Source organism: Marmota marmota, unplaced genomic scaffold, assembly GCF_001458135.2.
Source record: "Marmota marmota marmota unplaced genomic scaffold, marMar, whole genome shotgun sequence".
Classification (NCBI taxonomy): Eukaryota; Metazoa; Chordata; class Mammalia; order Rodentia; family Sciuridae; genus Marmota; species Marmota marmota.
In genome coordinates, this window is record NW_026000205.1 from 2706160 (window position 1) to 2716087 (window position 9928).

Sequence of the window (9928 nt, forward strand, 5' to 3'; positions counted from 1 at the left end):
AATCCCACTGATGAATCCCTGAGACCTGAGAAAGCCACTCTTTCTCATTTATTTGCATTTGAAGAGTTTTCAAAGTAGAATTTTTACATGCAACCAACTGATACAGTGTAATTGATACAGTGTAGCCTGGAAGCAGACAGAGGGACAGTGGACTGAAGACTCTCAGGCTAAAGGGCAGGAACCTGCTTCAGAGGCAGCAGATATGAGGTGGACTGTCACTGGACTCCAGGGTCCAGTCCTCCATTACCTTCTGATTAACCTGTGGGAGTGGGCTGCATGCTGTCAGGATTTAGGGGCTGAGATGAGAGAGTCTTCATATCTACCACATAAAGGGTCCGTCAAAGCTCTGCCTCATCCTTGGTCGAGCACTCTCAGTACTCAGGAGACTCGGGGACCAACAGCTCCACATGTTCAAGCAACACGCCCATCCAGGGGGCCCATAAATAGCCACCTACTGATTCCAGGAATGCTTCAGGATGCACCTACATCTTTGTCAGTCCCCATGGTCTTCTGTCAGCTAAAATGAAAACCGTCTAATGAATGTAAGCCCCACATTGGACGCAACAGTGTTTCATGTAGAATGTATGATAACCAGGAGCAAAATCATTGCCACTTTCCCTCTTAATTCTTGGGTGTATCAATAGACTGAGAACTTGTGTATGACACCAGGAGCTGTTGATACTGACCCTAAATCTCAGGTGGCCACAGACTGCTGAGTGTATCTTGGGGAGAATGACCAACAACTGGGCATGAGTAGTATTCTGGCTGAAGGAAAAGTGGATCCAATTAGGCAAAATTGCAGAGGGGTACCTGTTCTCTGACAGAATAATATGCACATGAAGAAAAGGAGCTACCTTTTTTTAATTTAATGATTTATATTTAAACCTTTTACTTATGTATTTATTTTGTGTGGTGCTCAGGATTCAACCCAGGCCTTACACATATTAGACAAGTGCTCTAGCACGGCGTCACAAGCCCAGCCACAAGAGCTACCTTTTTTAAAAGGGAAAACCGTTTCACAAATTTTGTTTTATTCTTTGTATTGTCAGATAATTTTAGAGAAATATGTCACGTTCACAGTGACCCTGTGACACTGTGAATGTCCAACAGTAATGGAGGGCTGACATGTCTCTGTAGAATTCTGAACATTTAATACCTGTGACCCGTTACATCATCCCACCAAGCCTATGAAACGAATGAGGCAGTCCTGAATCCACCCACCCGATAGTGTAAAATGCTTAACTTTCTTAAGCTCTTATTAGTGCACTGGGGTTCAACATTGCAGTGGTGTTCATTTTAACATAGCCATACAGACATGGAATTTAACTCACTCCCATTCTGTGCCCAGTGACTATGCTCTCCGTCCCCACTTTTCCTCCTCTACCTACTAGTATTTATTTATGTATTCATGCGTTATCAATATGCATGAAGGTGAACCCACTGTGGTGTATTTATACATGCTCATGGCATAATTTTATCCATTTCATTCTGCACTTGCTTGCCCTTCCACCCCTCCCTACCCCCTCAGTCTATTTCTTCTTCTCCACTCACCTTCCCTCTATCTTTATGATATCAAAGCCCCCACCTCAGAGTCCCCCCTTACTTTGCTCTATCTTCTGCATATGAGCAAGACATTTAACCTTTCACTTTCTGAGTCTGGCTTATTTCACTTAGCAGGACAATCTCCAGTTACATCCATTTACCAGCAAAGTCCACAATTTCATTCTTTGTCATGACTTACTAATTCTCCTCTGTGTCTATAATGCCATATTTTCTTAATCCATTCGCCTGTTGATGTGTTCCTGGGCTACTTCCAAAACATGGCTCTTGTGAGTGATGCTGTTATCCACACTGATGCAGCAATGTCGCTCTAGTATTCTGACTTTAGAGATGGGTAAATACCAAGGAGTGGGATTGCTGGGTCACCTTGGGGTTCCATTAGTCTTTTGAGGAATCTCCATAGGACTTTCCAGAGTGGCTGTGCTAATTTGCAGTTCCACCCACGATGTTTGAGTGTACCCTTTCCCCCCTCATCCTCCACAGCACTCATTATTTGTGTTCTTGATGATTGTTATTCTGATGGAGTGAGATGAAATCTCAATGTCGTTTTGATTTGCATTTCCCTGATTGCTAGGGGTGTTGAACTTTTTTTTTTCATGTATTTGTTGGCCATTTGTATTTCTTCTTCTGAGAAGTGTCCATTTAGCAGTTTTGGTAAAATGGTTACTTTATTGGAAAGCATCCATGTGTCAAGAGTGTGATGACACTTACATATAGTTCCTCTGAAGCACCCTCTGCCTACATTTGTCACCAGATGTGACCCCAGTTATTGCTCTCTGCTGGATCCCACAGTGTCACCAGAGTCCATGCTCAGTACAGAACTTCTGTCCATGTCCTGTCGTGGACCAGTGTTATGTCTGAGGGAAAGCAGAGTCCAGCATCCACTGGACTACAGTGATCCCTGGGTGACCCCAAGTCCAGCTCTGTGCTGCACTATGCTTGTTCCCAGTGGTAACCAAGTTCATGTTCTCTAATGGAAATGCTGGGTGACCCCTGAGTCAGTGCTGCACTGGTCACTGTTATCCCCAGTGCCCTCGAGTGCCTGCTGTGTACGGTCTGCAGTTATCCCTGGTGGCACAGGAGGCTCTGACTGTACTGCTACAATCTGTCCTTCCTGTCTAGTCCCTCTGCTAGGGTGGTCCAAACATGTCACCCAGGGAGATTTTACAAGAAATCGATGAAGTAGATCCCTGTACTTCACCTTAATATAAAAGTCAACACAAAGTGGGTCAAAGACCTAGAACCAGACCAGAAACATTATAACTGTTATAAGAAGACATAGGGTCAATTCTCTGACGTATAGTTCCCGGCACTGACTTCCTCAATAAGTCTCCTAAAATTTAGGAAATCAAAAAATGAATCAATAAATAGACACCAAATTAAACCAGTTCTGCAGAGCAATGGAAGCAAGTCTGTGAAGAAAGATGCAAGTAATGGGAAGAAAACTTTGCCAGCGACTCTTCTGACAGAATGTAAAAAGAACTAAAAAAAACCTTATTTCCAAATAACCAAATACTCCAATTAATAAATGTCAGATGAAAGTTCTTAAAAGACTAGGAGCAGAGTCACCATGTGACCCAACTCTAACACCCCTTGGTACTTATTCAAAAGAATTCAAATCAGCATAATAAATAGCAATACGTGCACAGCCAGGGCATGGACTAAAGTTGAGTCTATGGAATCTGGCAACACTGTGTGATCAAGCAGAGAGCTTGAACATGGGTCACAAATGGGGACAAGTTTAGGCAATAGTGTGCTTCAAAGGAACTTTATATCAAAGGGTCAACACAATCCTGACACATGAACTTATTCCAGCAAATTGACAATTTTACCAGGAGAACTGAACACATACTTCTCAGAAGAAGAAATACAAATGGCCAAGAAATACATGAAAAAATGTTCAACAACATCCCTAGTTATCACAGAAATGCAAATCAAAACTACATAGAGATTTCCTTTCACTCCAATCAGAACGACAATCATCAAGAACACAAATAGTATATGCTGGGGAGGATGTGGGGGGATGGAGACACTCATCCATGGTGGACATGCAAATTAGTACAAACACTCTGGAAATTGGCATGGGTTACCCATAAAAGCTTCAAATAAAAACCCCATGTGACCCAGCTATCCCACTCCTTGGTATTTACACATCTCTAAAGTCAAATACTATAGTGATACAGCCACATCAATGAATATTATAGCATAACTCACAAGAACAAAGATGTGGAAATAGCACAGCTACCCATCAATAGGTGCATGGATTAAAAATCATGGTGTATATACACAGTGGACAGTTCCTAATTTATAAGGAAGAACAAAATTATGGCATTTGGCAGTAAAACTATGGAACTGGTGAACATCATGCTGACTTAAACAAACCAGGCTCAGAAAGCATACAGGTAGATGTTGTTGCTTATATCCAGAATCTAGAGTAAAGTAAGAGGGAAAACCAGGTGGGGGTTCTAATATCATAAAGATAGAGGTAAGCTCAGAGGACTAGAAGGAGACCCAGGGAGTAGGGAGATGGATGGGAAAGGTAAGGAAATGCAGAAGAAATTAACAAATTTATGCTGTGTGCAATATAAGTAGACCACAGTGGATTCCTCCTTAATGCATATCTATAAAGCATAAATAAATAAATACTAGCAGTTAAATAAATAAATACTAGCAGTTAAGGAGGGAAAAGTAGGGTAGGAAAATCACAGTCATTGGGGACTGAAGTGGAGCAAATTATATCCCATGCATGTATGATTGTGTCAAAGCAAACCCAAATATAATGTATAAACATAGTGCACTATTAAACTGTAACAAAGTTCACCATTTTACTCTGTTGAGTGTGTGGAGTTCATGACCTCCTCATTCAATTAATGGGATTGGTGGATGATGTAATGGTTGATATGTATGAAGTGTTCAGAATGCTGTAGAAACATGTCAGCCCTGCATTATTAGTGGACATGACAGGGTCATTGTGATTGCCATAACTCTCTAGAATTACTTGGCAATACTGAGAATGAAACAAAATTCATGAAACAGTTTCCCCTTTAAAAAAAAATGATAGGTTTTTTTGTCTTGATGTGCATAGTATTCTGTCCAGAGCACAGGTATCCCTTGCAACTTTGCCTAATTCAATTCCACTCTTCTATCAGCCAGAATAATACTCAAGCCCCAATTGTTGGTCTTTCTCCCCAAGAGGCACACAACAGCCTCTGGCTATATCAGATTTACACTCAGTGTCAACAGCCCCTTGTTTAATAAACAAGTGCTTCATCTATTAATACTTCCAGGAATTAACAGGAAAAGTGAAAAGGGTTTTTCCTCCTGATTATCAAATATTCTACATGAAACAGTAGTGCCAAAAAATGGGGTTTGCAGATTCAGGCATTTTTATGGTGGCATGGGAGAAAGTGGTGGAAGAGTGAAGATCTCCTAGGGAAATACCAGCTCAATGGAAATGAAAAGTCTGAATGGGTGTTCACATGGTGGACAGGGGTACTGTAGAGCAGGAAAGTCAGCATCGACAATGGCTGGGAATCAGAAATGAGCCTGGAAAATTCAAGGGACTGAAAGAACATGCATCATGCCTCTACAGGAGAGGGACTTGGGGCAGGAGCATTGCAAACTGGGCAAAGCTTGAGGCCAATGTCATTGGAAGGAGCATGGGACTGGAGAGTCAAGGCAAGTGGGAACATATTAAAAGCATCTCAGCAAAGAGCCAAGTAGTGGAAGCAACCTCAAATCCATTGACTGATGACGCATGAACAAACTGTGGCATGTTGATACAATGGAGTATGATTCAGCCTTAACAAAGAACATAGTCTGACACCTTCTGCAACATCGATCAATCTTGAGGACATCATGCCAAATACAGTCTGTTGGGCACAAAAGTCTAAATCGTATATGATTTCATTGGTGCAGAATACCTAGTGTAGTCAAAGTCATAGAAATAGAAAGCTCCATGGAGAGTTTCAGGGGCGGAATGAAGGAATGAATAGGATTTATTGTTCATAAGCAGAGAATTTAAGTTTTTTAACAGGAAAAGGTTCTGGACATTGACTGAGCAAAAATATGAACGTGCTCAACACAGCTTAGCACCACCCAAATGTAAGCTGACATGGGTATAATGATAGATCTTGTGTTATATATTTTGTCATGATTTTTTGTTCAAAAGTAAGGTTCAAATGAGTGATCATCACTTTTTTTTTCCTTATCTAGGAAACTACATGCTGATTAAAATTCTCTGCCTGATTCACTCTAAAGCAAATCCCAAGTGGATTTGATCTTTGCCCATCTGGGAACACTCACCAATGTTAGAGACAAATATGGTTTATAAATTTGTGAATGACAGTCGAGGGCCCACAGCTCCTGGCTTCTCCTCTCCCTTTCCATCTCTTCCCCAAGTCTTTATTCACTTCTAAGACCAAGGTCAGTGCCTAATGTTTGATCAATGCTTTTTGCCCTTCCATAGGCCTAGATAATCCCTGCAGATCTTGCTGGGTGTCTGCTCATTGGTAGGTTGTGTGAGACCTGATTTTCTCAGACATTAGATAAGGTTGCTGTAGCCAGACCTCACATGAGTGCAAGGATATGGACCATTCCACAGATTAGCCTAGCCTGAATTCAGTGGTAAAGTCACTGGCTACTGTTGCCCTTAGCCTGTGGGGGCAGCTGAACTTAAGTTCATTCATGTGAATTTCCAGGGACACCAAATAAAACATAGACACACACACTTTACCTTTAAACAAGCTTCAGGATGGCACCTCCACTCTTGGCCTCAAGCTCCCCAAATGGGATAATGAGAGATAGTCACAAGAGGCTGGCGAGAGAGAGAGAGCCAGCACGTTCAGAAGTGGGCTTTTATTGGGAGGACCCTCATTCTTAGAATATTCCATCCAAAAAAGGTAAGAAGGGGGTGGAGTTACAAGGGACATGTGAGTGTAATTCCACCCAAGGACTGTAGGGTGACACCTACATCTGAAGACATGTCTTCAAACTTCTAGGACCAGGGCAATGTCCAAGTCACTATGAGATGTAGTGACCATTAAAGCCTCTCTGCCCTGGGACGGAAACACAAATCATTCAGAGTGGCTCCCCACATATTCCCTTTTCTCTCTTTGAAAAGCAGGTGATGGGTCACTATTTCGAGTCCCAGAATCTTTGTTTTGAAGGCTCACCATCCTACAATTATAGAGAGAATTAGTAGCAAAGAGAACAATATAAGGATATACCATGTAGAATGTTTAAGAATGTTTCCAGGGTTGACGTCATTCAATTATTTATGTATTTGATCAGCTAAAGAAGTAGGATCCGAAAAATCAATCTTACTTTTTTTGTATATCTTGAATATGATGATGGAGCTCCAAAAAAATCCAAGGTGTTATTATTATTTTGCTGAATACCCAATAAATGGTTTTTAACCTTTTCCCAATCCCATTGGGAAGCATTGTATTTGGCAGCAGTAACACACACATACCTATTGCTAGTGCAAGAGTTAAGTCTTTCCTTGAATTTCAAAGCTGAAAGTTCATTACCAATATTTATGACAGTAGCCTCTAAGGCATTTAGCTTAGTCTCAATCCTTTCATCAATATTTATTTGGTAAATAAATATTGATGAAAGAATTCTGAGCCATATTATTAAGAAAATTTGCATGTTGAATATTTTGAGATGTGGCCACCAAAACTGTGATCATTGAAACAATAAAGGCAACAATTCCCACTACAACAAGTCTAAGAGCACGTTTAGGTCTCGCTAGCTGGGTATGTATTTATTGTAAAACTTGAAAACCAGCATCAGCATATCATGGCTCTGAAATATTAGCTGGCAATAAGACAAAAGAGAGCTGATGATGTATCAGCATTCCTTTCCCTCTATTATATCTGGAGATACAGTTAGTTACTTTGAGATTTCTTCTTTTTGAGGGAAGGCTTCTCTAGGTCAATCTTCAGTCATTTGAATCTTGGTTCGATTTCCTCCATGCCTAATGGCACGTTCAGGTACCCAAATAGGATGAAAAGCACCTTCTGGGAAAATCCAAGCATGACCTCTGCCCCACATAATCACTGGATCTGGTCCTTTCCATTGACCAGTCTGTAAGTCCTTCCACCAAACTCGGCCTAAAGGGCCTGTTGCTGTGGAAGACATGTGTCGCTCGGCTGCAGTGTGACCTTCCGAGTCACAATTTAAAAAATTTAAAATAAACAGCATGATTGAGGTGATTTGGGGGAGTCCTAGTCCTATTTCCCCCTTTTAGTTTTTGTAATTATAGCTTAATAGATAAATAAGCTCGTTCCACAATGGCTTGACCTTGGGGGTTATAAGGAATTCCTGTTTACGGTCAATATGAAACTCTTGGCAAAATTGTTGAAAAGTAGAGCTAACATAAGCTGGTGCATTATCAGTATTAATCTGTAAAGGGCATCCTAATACTGCAAAGGCAGCTAGGCAATGAGAAATAACATGTTGAATATTTTCTTTTGCATGGTCTATAGCAAAGATAAACCTAGAATAAGTATCTACAATTACATGTACAAAACATTGTTTACCAAATTGAGGAATGTGAGTTACATCATTTACCATAATTGATTTGGTTTTAATCCACAGTGATTTACACCAGATGGTAAAGATGGAGTGTGTCTAACACACAGGGGGCAGTGACATACAATTGACAAGCTTGCTCTCTAGTAATATTAAGTTTTTTATGTAAGCTAGAAGCATTTTGATGATGTAAAGAATGCAAAGCTTGTGCACAGTCATACAAAGACCTTTGCTTACAAACAGCAACCAATTTATTAATTTTTTATTACCTGAATTTAGAGGCCCTGGAAGATTAGTGTGAGCCCATATGTGACCTATAAAATATGGGTGCTTTCACATTTGCACCGTCCTTTGTAGGATATGAAACAAACTGAATAACTCTTGTGATGACGTATATCCAATAACTGAAATATCCAAGTTTCAATATTTTTTTATAACTCCAACTGCACATAAGCTGTCAGAATAAATATTGATGGACTCATTTGTAAAATAACTTAAAGCACAAATGAGAGCTTATTGTTTTTCTCCTTGGGCAGAAGCATATGAGGTTTGTATTGTCTCTGTATGAGCATAACTATAAAAACCTGCTTTACCTGAGCTTGAGCTATCAATGAATACTGTTAGTGTGCCATATTGGTTGTGCACATAAAATCTTTGGAAATACGAATGGCTTTACCAATGCGAATTGAATAATTTTATCCCAAGGATAATGACTCTTTATCTGACCAGGAAAATTAGCAAAAGCTACTTGCCAAGAATTGGAATTTTGAAACAGCCAATTATTCTGTTGAACAGAAAATGGAATGATTATAATATTAGGTTCTGATCCAATGAGCTGTAAAACTCTTGTTTGCTCTTTATCACTAATTCAGCAACAAACTCATGAAAAGGAGTTAATGACTTTTGAGCAGAGTGGGCTAAATGAATTCACTCAGTAACTCCCAATGTTTGTCGTATCACCCCTGTAGGAGCGTGAGCAGTTGAAAATATCAATAAATATATAGGCTCTTGTGGGTTGATTCTAGTAAACTGAGCATTTTTAATAGCAATTTCAACTTTCCTTAAAGCCGTTCTTGCTTCTGCTATGAGCTGACGAGAAGAAGTTGGAGAAGGATCTCCCTGTAATATCAGGAATAAAGGACTCAAATCTGAAGTAGTTAGTTTTAAAGATGGCCTCAGCCAATTAATATCTCCTAATAACTTTTGAATATCATTAAGGGTGTGCAGCTCCTTGACTATTATTTGTAAGTTTTGAGGACAGATTGTATGTCCTTCGATCACATGACCTAGATATTGAAAAGGAGATGTCTTTTGCAACTTTTAAGGTGCAATGCACAAACCCATTGCTTTGAGTGAAGTCTCTAATTGGGCAAAACTTTTTAAAAGTACATCTGAATTAGCATGAGCTAAAAGTATGTCATCCATAAAATGAATAATATATGCATTAGGGAATTTTTCCCTCACAGGCGTGATAGCCTGTGCCACAAATTCTGACACAGGGTAGGACTGTTATGCATTCCCTGAGGCAGCACTTTCCAGCAATATCTTTTAACTGGTTCTTTAAAATAAATGGCTGGAAAGTGGCAGGATATAAAATCAACACGCATAAATCAAAGGCATTCCTGTATATCAGTGACAAATCCTCTGAAATGGAAATGAGGACAACCACTCCATTCACAATATCCTCAAAAAAAAATAAAATACTTGGGAATCAACCTAACAAAATAGAGGTGAAAGACTTATACAATGAAAACTACAGAACCCTAAAGAGAGAAATAGAAGAAGATCTTAGAAGATGGAAAAACTATACCCGTTCATGGATAGGCAGAAC